The sequence below is a fragment of the Chaetura pelagica genome, unplaced genomic scaffold, assembly GCF_000747805.2.
Source record: "Chaetura pelagica isolate M959 unplaced genomic scaffold, ChaPel_1.0 scaffold39, whole genome shotgun sequence".
Lineage (NCBI taxonomy): Eukaryota > Metazoa > Chordata > Aves > Apodiformes > Apodidae > Chaetura > Chaetura pelagica.
This window is the reverse complement of record NW_009954614.1, coordinates 1,183,276-1,192,429: the sequence shown is the minus strand read 5'-3', so window position 1 is coordinate 1,192,429 and position 9,154 is coordinate 1,183,276.

The following is a 9,154-nucleotide window of genomic DNA, read 5'->3' as shown; positions in this document are numbered from 1 at the left end:
AGCAGAGACCCACAGAGAGCAGATCCTACTCTCTTTTTTATGGATCAGAGACCATTGTTCCAGAAAGCACCACGGTCTGAATTAGCCAATCACCATTGGCCAGGTACATATTCTGTTAGAGGCAGTTTTTAACCTATTGTCTATTTCTCTGCTACTTATTATGACCCTTGTGCTGCTTCTTTGCTCTGCACTTATCTGGCAGGGCAAGAGGCCTGCTCATTCTGTCCTTGAGTGAATCAGTGAAAATGCATCACTCCTGTCTTGCTGACTTGAAAGGCATTTGTTGTTTAGTCTTCTATAGAGGGGAAAAAGAGGGACTGTTCCTCACAGATGCACTCAACCTGTCTAGCACAAGAAGCCAGGGAGATGAACAGAGCAGCCTCTTCCAGTCATAGCAGTGATAAATACACAAAGATGGGCATTTATTGCAATGTGCCCCTTCATCACCAGAGAGGTGATGGACTAGCTTCCCAAGGAAGGTGTTAGAAGAACAGCTGTTCTTAGAAATATATCCAGGAAAGACAGCTTGTTACTACCATCAAAGTAATCTTTCTGTCTAGATTTGACACTTACCAGAAATCATCAGCTTAAGAAATGCATGAATAACTGACATCTTGTACCACGTTTCATTCTATCGTACTATTGTAACTCCAGAGAGGAGTGAGAAGCACTCCAAAACTGGTAGATGGGAGGATGAGAAGTGATCCAAAAGACTCAGCACAAACAACTGGGTAATACATTTCAGTACTAAAGGCATTTATTCCAAGGAGGGGCCCTGAATGCCCTTTATACAGTTCCCACACACGAAGGAAGGTCTCCATTTCAAATGCAAGCCATCAGCACAATTCTCTTGATAAGCTGCAGCATCGTAGTAAGGATTTGTCCTACTAGTGCAGTCCCTGGCACGCATGTATGCATAAAATGTCACTTCTCCTAGAAGACCTTGGGTAAGACTCTCTGAAGAGTCACTGTGGATCCCAAAATTGCTATCACCTGTGACTGCAATTTACTTATTAGATCATGGACCTATGATAGCAAACAAAAGCCCATTATGTGGCCCTATACATAGACATAATAAGGAGCTTTGGCCCTTACCATCAGGAAATAAAGAGGTAAACTTCACAGAAATATCTGAGTGACCTGTCAGCAGAGACTTGTGGCTGCACACTGAAGCAAGAAAGACATGGTTCTGGTGTCTTTCACATCCCTCTTTGCACCACGTATATATGGGGCCATAAGGCCCAGTGCAGCACAGAAGCCTTTTTATTGCTCACTGTGGATCCCAACTGAAGAACTTGGTTTCCTCTGCTTCTTCTCTGGTGCCACAAGTTTCCCATGCCCTGTGAACCTGGATTTGGCCTCTCTGGTGTCTCTTTCCATACATAAAGCCATTTCAGTGCATCAGCTCCTCTAGTCCTGCCAGCTAGCAAGCTGTGGTGACAGCACACGAGGCAGAAAACAGGATCTGAGACCTTTGCTATGGTAAGACAGTGAGGTTTTGGCTGGTTGGTACAGCAGGACTCCCTGCTCCCCCTGGCAGCCCTGAGCAAGCACAGATGGCACACCAGGACCAGACCCCAGTCTGGCCAGACCAGAGAGCACCCTCCTCACCTAGATGACCCAACCCTACATCTGGGCTGCAAAGCAGCATCAGACCCAGCTCCTCAGCATGCAGGGACACCAGGGCAGCAGGAGAGGCTCCCTCCTGACCCCATCAGCTCAGCCCTGCTGCCCATGGGCTGCACTTGCACGGGAAATGCCAGGAGGCTGCACATGGGAGCTATGGGAGCCCCAGCAAAAAGCTGCCCTTTTCCACAGGAGGGGAAAACACAGGCACAAAGCTGCCTGGGTTCCTAAACATTCTCAGCATGCAGCTGTGCTCCTCTTGTCAGCCAGGGAAGGTAATGACTAAGGAGCTGTGTCACTGCATTTCTGAGAATTCCTGGTGTTTAAGACCTCACTAAGACAGGCAAGGGACGTTCTGCGTGACGTGTCTGAACACCAGGGGACTGGTGACAAGCTGGGGCTTTTCACAGCATTTCTAGCAAGGCAAAGCATGAGGCCCAACCCCCTCTTTCTGTCCCTGAGATTCTGACGGAAACCAGCACCTTAACAGGGTAGTGTGGGTAACCAGAGAGGAACCATGTGCCACCACAGATCTGGTAAATGTCTTTCCTCCCCTGCTGGGCAGTCAGGCATCCTGTGGCAGCCAGGCCCTACTGCTCTCTGCAGCCCCAACAGACTCTCCACATGCAGCAGCCCATGGGGTGTCCCAGCTCCTTGCCACACCAATACACAGGCATGAGGTGCTGCTGCTCATCAGCAAGGCTTACACCCATTTTACAAAGAAGGCTTGTTTAGTCACCCCAGTGTTACATACCTAAATGTCCCTGATTTGGATACTGGAAGAAACTTCTTCACCAAAAAGTGTTATCAAACACTGGAACAGGCTGCCCAGGAAGGTGGTTGGACCACCATCCCTGGAGGTGTTTAAAACACGTCTAGATGTGGTGCTTAGGGATGTGGTTTAGTGGTGGGCTTGGTAGTGTTGTATCAATGGTCTGAAAGGTCTTTTCCAACCAGAACAATTATGTGATTCTATGATCACAGATGGGGAAATGAGGCAGAAGAGAATGAAATAACCTGCTAAGGTCAGCCAGACAGTACAAAGAGGGACAACAAATGGAACCAGATCCTCCTGTGACCCAAAAATCCTGCCCACAAAGCACCTTCCATTCAGAGCACCTAAGGCCACAAGCAAAGTTTCAGTGGTCACATTCAGGATGGTGTCACCATTCTTTTCAGCCACCCCTTTTTTTTTTTCCCATCACCAAGAAGCGACTCTTTTGTGGACTGTATTTCTCTCACGTCACCTATATACACTGTTTTCTGCAACTCCATAGAAGTCTGATGAACCTTAATGGCCACTTTGCAGAGCAGCAAGTTTACAATGTGGCCCCAATGGGAAGTCACTGTGCATGCCCTTTGCCCACACAGGTAAGGTGCACTGGGCCAGAACTACAGTTGCAGTTGTTATTTTGTTATCTTGGAAGCTCCTTTAAGCTCTGCAGCATCAATAATTTGGTACAAATGCAGGCGTCTACTTTCCTCTGTCAATGGGGCTGTTTAACACCATTCTTTTCAGCCACCCCTTTTTTTTTTCCCCATCACCAAGAAGCGACTCTTTTGTGGACTGTATTTCTCTCATGTCACCTATATACACTGTTTTCTGCAACTCCATAGAAGTCTGATGAACCTTAATGGCCACTTTGCAGAGCAGCAAGTTTACAATGTGGCCCCAATGGGAAGTCACTGTGCATGCCCTTTGCCCACACAGGTAAGGTGCACTGGGCCAGAACTACAGTTGCAGTTGTTATTTTGTTATCTTGGAAGCTCCTTTAAGCTCTGCAGCATCAATAATTTGGTACAAATGCAGGCGTCTACTTTCCTCTGTCAATGGGGCTGTTTAACCATTGGGGCTTTTTAAGTTTGATTATATCAGATTCATGGCAGTGTTGACTCCTACAGATCACCTCTCCAGCAGAGAAGGGCCTCTCCACCTACAGCTGGTTCTCCAGACAAAGCTAGAAACAGGCATTTGTATCTGCCAAATAACGAAGTTTTAAATTCTCAACAAAAGCTAAGGAAATAAAACTCCTTATCAGAAACTAAATCACCTGAAGACAAAATAGAAAAGAAAAAGAGAAAATATATTTCCTGTTTGCTGCTGTGGGAGGGTTTATGTTTAATCTCCTTCTTGGTATTACCAAAATTAGCACAGTACATGCCCTGCAAACGGCTCATGAGAAAGGCAGAGCAGAGTTAGGAGTCCCTGGTGTGGCAGGCTAAGCATGGCCTGAGGGGCTGGGGGCAGCTGGGATCTCCAGGAGAGAAGTGCATCTGCTGGGGGAACCCACTTCATACCGAATGTCAGGGAGAGCACGTGTGGGGAGGAAGCAGCTGGAACTAGTACTTTCTGTAGGATAACGTTTTCTATTGCCTGAAGACTTTGCAGGATGATGGAGGACAGGTCTTGCTGAGACTCCTGCAGCCTCCCCACCCATCCAAGGGAAGAAACAGTGCCTATGACTGCTGTTCCTCACCATCACTCATTAGCCCCCCGCCCTTTCTTCCTCTTGGATCCTCCACAGCAGTCAATTTGCTCTCTGCATCCTCCTGCTTCTCCCTCAGTCCTGCCAGTTTGTCCTGTGGCAACAGAGACACCAGCAGCACAGACTGTCCCACACAGTAGGTAGCTCCTGCTCCTGCCTCCACCCACCCCAGCTTCTGTAGTCAGCTCGAGGTGAATTGTGACTAATTGCTAGGCAGCTGACTCCCCATTCACACATGTCACTGAATCCATTCTCTGCTGTCCCCAGATCCCCTAACTATAGGTTTGTCTCTCCTTTCAGAGGAGAAATCACTGAGGCCTATTGCTCTGTGATGGAAAGCTTCCACAGGACTGCAACATACACTGCTAATGCTCTTTGCCTCATTTCACACCTTCAAGGTCACTATTCCAATTCTTTTCACGTAGACAAAAACACCATCATATCATCTTTTCCTTTCATTTCTTTTGTTTCTTTGAAGATATCTTATTACATTACTTTTAGTATCAGAAAACTTTTTTAAAACTGCTTCACACCTTGGTTTTTGGGAAAATGTGTTCCATCCTCAAAGAGGAACTTGTATAAACCAAAGTTGAGACAGCAATGCTGATAAAAGGACAGCCACTAAGCTGTATTTCTTCATTCCATTTGCATATGATATAGGAGCAGGTAATAATTTTCTTTAACATACTGTACTGGCAATTCCAAAAGTTTAACTGAAAATTTTCTCCAAGTAGTTCTTGGTCTGTAATACATCTAGTTTCTATAGCATTAGGCAATACTAAAACTATCAGTAGTTGTCATCAGTCAAGGTGAGTTTTAAAAATTCTGCTTAGAATTAAGGTTCCAAGTTTTGCTTTTTCTCTCATTTCCGGTATTAACTATAAATACCCACTTTGTACTTTAGTCCCATCCAATATTTTATCATGGATATTGGCTAAGTATGACATGGAACGTGCCAGCCAGAAAAATAAATCGGCTAAAAATAAGCTGACATTAGTCACCAGTACTTGTTGTCTCTACCAACGGGAACCTTTCCTTACCATTAATGTTTGGCATGATGAGCAGATTACAGATATCTCCCCATGTGCCAGGAACAGCCCCTGCCCCCAAATGTGCCTATAAAACAAGTGGGCATAGGCCAAGTATTCCCACTTCCCAGGAGGGAGAGAGTCACCCCATCCTCACAACACCCACCCTCAGGGACCACATGAAGAGCAAAGGGGAGCCCCCCCAGCCACTCCATTCCCTGCCTGCAGACCAGCTCCAGCTGGGGTATCAGCCATCCCTGGTCACAGCCCAGCAGGTCCAAACTCAGCTTCCCCAGGGAAGTGGAGGCATGGTGCTGGTGGAAGGCCCCTTCTCTGAGCAAAATGTGAAGGCCATGGGAGGTGCAGACTGGAGAAACTGGCAACCTTAGCTCCTGGGACAGGAACCAAGCTGCCAAGAACACATTTGTGGGTGCATTGAACAGTAAGGGGTATCATCAAGTACTGAAACTTGCAAGCATAATGAATGATTTGAAGAAGACAGGCCCCTCGTGTCTGCATGGCTGATGGGAGGGTGAGGGAACTCCAGAAATTAGGAGCTGTTTGGGTCTGAAATCCCATCTCCTGGCGGAGGTGGGAAATACCCCATGAAGATTCCAAATATGCTGTCAGCATGCATAGGCAGAACTTCTCTGGGCTCTTCACATGCTCCTTGAATGTAATTGCTATCCAGCTCCTGAGGGATTTAGTGACATTTGAATACATTAGGGAGGGGTGTATCTTCCTCCTCTTCCCCCTCCCCCTTCATTCCCAGACTGCTCTCATCTTCCTTATTAAATATCCTTTGCCCTCCAGCCAATCTGTTTTGGTACAGGCATGGAACAGTTTCTTTAGTCCCTAACAATAGTGTCTGGCCATGTGATTCAGCCACATTGCTTGTTGGTGATGAAGGGGACTGGAGACAGGAGTCGCTCAGTGCTAGAGCTGGCCAAGAGCCAGCCCAGAACTACACAAGTGGCACTTGAGGGAAGTCAGCCAGAAAGATGCCAAACTTCCCCAGTGGTTCTGCACAGCCTAGACATGTCTCTTAACTGATAGTATCTAAGTAAAATGAATCCTGATAGAATTAACACAGCACCTGCCACCATTTGCTTGCTGGAAAAGTACGAATATCTGGACGGGCTTCATCTAAGGGCCTTCTAGGATCTCAAGACTCCCCTGCTGTCTCCAGCCACATTCTCTGCCTAAGAGGTGAGTCACATAATCTTGCAGAAAGGAAACGCAGGGTTCATTGTGAGCAAAACCTATGGAGGACCCGGTCACTGGTTATCAAAAGTCACAGGGTCCCCCCTGGGTGATTATGTTGTTTCTCAGCATGGTTTACAAGAGAGGAGCATTGCATACTCTCAGGAAGGACCTCACCACTGCTAGCAGCCCACAGGCAGGGTGTGATTGTACCCAGGCACTGGGCAGCCTGGCACAAGCAATATCCAAATGCCAATTCAAGCCTGAACTAAACAATTCAGCTAATTGTTTCAAAGATATCTATCAGTGTCACTGTATCACACAGCTGAGTCACACGTAACAACTCTTCTTCTTGTCTTGTTTTGAAAGGAATTGCAGTAATTCTTAAGGACTGACACGAACTTACTACTCACACGCCCAAAATCTAGAGGTTTTCTTCAACTACACCAAGATTTTAATCAGCAGTTAACCCAACCACTGCTCGCACACCTCTTCAGTAATGAACGTTTGGTTTGCTGTTGTAAACTGGCCCCTTATCAGTTTTGTCTATCAGCAAATAGACTCACCAACTTCTTCTACTCTATTGTTTCGCAGAACTGACAGTGGTGGGGAGGGCTAGTGCTCCAGCTCCCCACCAAGAGCTGGCTCTTGCCCTGGTGGCCTCCACCCCCATGCTGGGCTCTGGGGGAGATCCCCAGACTACACACACAGCCACTGGGACATCAGGCATGACAGCCCAGGGTAGGGGTGCAAAGCAAAGCACAAACTGTTTCATTACTGGGATGGAGAGCTTTACTAACAGGAGAATTTTGTGGAGATGAGTTCATGCTGAAAGCTAAAAAAAAACTAAAGAGATCCTTCCCCTTTCTCTGCTCGCTATTATACAACACATTTCTCTTCTGCTTTTGCTTTCACCTGTGTCTTAAATAAGATTATTCTCTGTCCTCCTTTTATATTCATGAACTACTATGCATGAACTACATGATGAAAAGGCTACATTATACATTACACATCATTTGTTGCTTAGCATATGCCATGAGCAGAGGGAAATTTTTCTCTTCCCACCATGAAATATCAGCAAGGTTACAAATCTAAATGTCCATTCTGTACAATACTATAAACCATTGGTGGTTTGTCTCAGCTAGGAAGAAACCACGTCCCAAAACATCTGCATATCCCATAGAGCAGAGCTTCCCTTATCCTGCCAGCAGTTGATGAGCAGGAGGATGGTCCCTGCCCTATGCCCAGCCTTCCCAAGGCCAACCAGTGGCTGGAGAGGGCAGCATGACTGGCAGCTCTCCACGCAGCTGCCCTCCCCTGTAAAGCACCAGCCCCCCACAGGAGACCAGAGGAACCCAGAGGCACCCTGGTACCAGGGGCTCCCTCAGCAGCCCAGAGGGGGAAGGATAAAAGGCCACCATAAGCCCCAAAGAGCACAGACATCTCTATTTCTGGTCCAGTTCCTGATAGCACCATGTACATCCCTACCCATTACTCTGCCAGGCAGCCTCAAGCCTGAAAGTATCCTCACTGCTGGCTGGGTGATGCAATGCCACAGTCAAGCTGGAAAACAATTGCAGATTCAGGTGGTTGGCTCCTTGGGATGTGTGTTCACAGGCCACAGGACAGGATACCTCATGTCCAGTCACAACACTGCATGGGCAACCCTGAAAAGGCAAACTCAAGGGATTTTATAGGATCACAAACCCTCAGGGGTTTTACCCACTGTCTAGGCCCGCTTGTCTAAGGGTGAGCATGAGAAATTCACCTCCTTCTTGCAAAAGGAGCTATGCAGTCAAGCATCCTCTCTCACAGCTAAGATGACTTAGGTGTCACAAAAAATATAGATGGATAAAGATGGGTAAAGTAAGACCCTGTGTCCCTTCCCTGCACCTCACAGTTTGGACAAGGCACCAGAGCATGGTTTGGTGAGCAGCCAGTGCACATGGATGCACAGGCACTTTAACACACGCACTCTGATGGGTACTAGTTATGTTCCACTGTCCTACAGCCTCTTCTGGACTGCCTAACAAACAAGTGTCCTTGTGATCTCTGTTCCCTAGGCTACTCAAGTCAGCTCCAGTCAGCAGTATCTCATTATCAGATTTCCTTTATTTGGCTGGGTGAAAATCTGGAAACCAGTGTGCACCTTCAGTGAAAAGCATAAAGAAAAAAGTTGCTAAATAACATAACTTAAACATTTTCAAAACAAGTTAGAAAACAGATCTTTTTATTAGGAAAAAAAAAAAACAACACAAACCAAACAACAACGACAAAGAAAACAACACCCAAAAAGAACAACTGCTGGGCATGAACACATATAGTTTAAGGAAAAGCACAGGCTGCACGACTTTTCTCCCAACCTCACACTAACAGAAACTTTTGCCCCATTGCTGAACGACATCTTCAGCAGGGAAGGACAGAAAACCAGCTGTGTCCCTTCTGCCTCATAAAGACATCTCGAGTCTCAGATTCCCACCTCAGTGGGAAACATCCTTCCCAGCCTGGCATTGCACCAGTGGCAGTGCTAACAGCTGCCAGGGCACCCCCAGCCCCCCTAGGGCAGCCAGCAGCAGCGAGGCTGCTGCAGGACAAGCTGCAGCAGGGATGCACCAGCCCAGCAAGCCAAGGCTGGCCCAGCTGTGCCACCCTCAGCACCCCAAACACAGTCATCTTCTCCAGCGCAGGTCAGAGCACCATTCAGCCTTTGAAACATATCATGGAGTCTACTGTCCCCTGCCTGCTCCTGCCAGAAAGTGCAGAGGAGAAGCAAAGATTACTGTGTCCCCCCATTTCTGTGACACTAGCCCC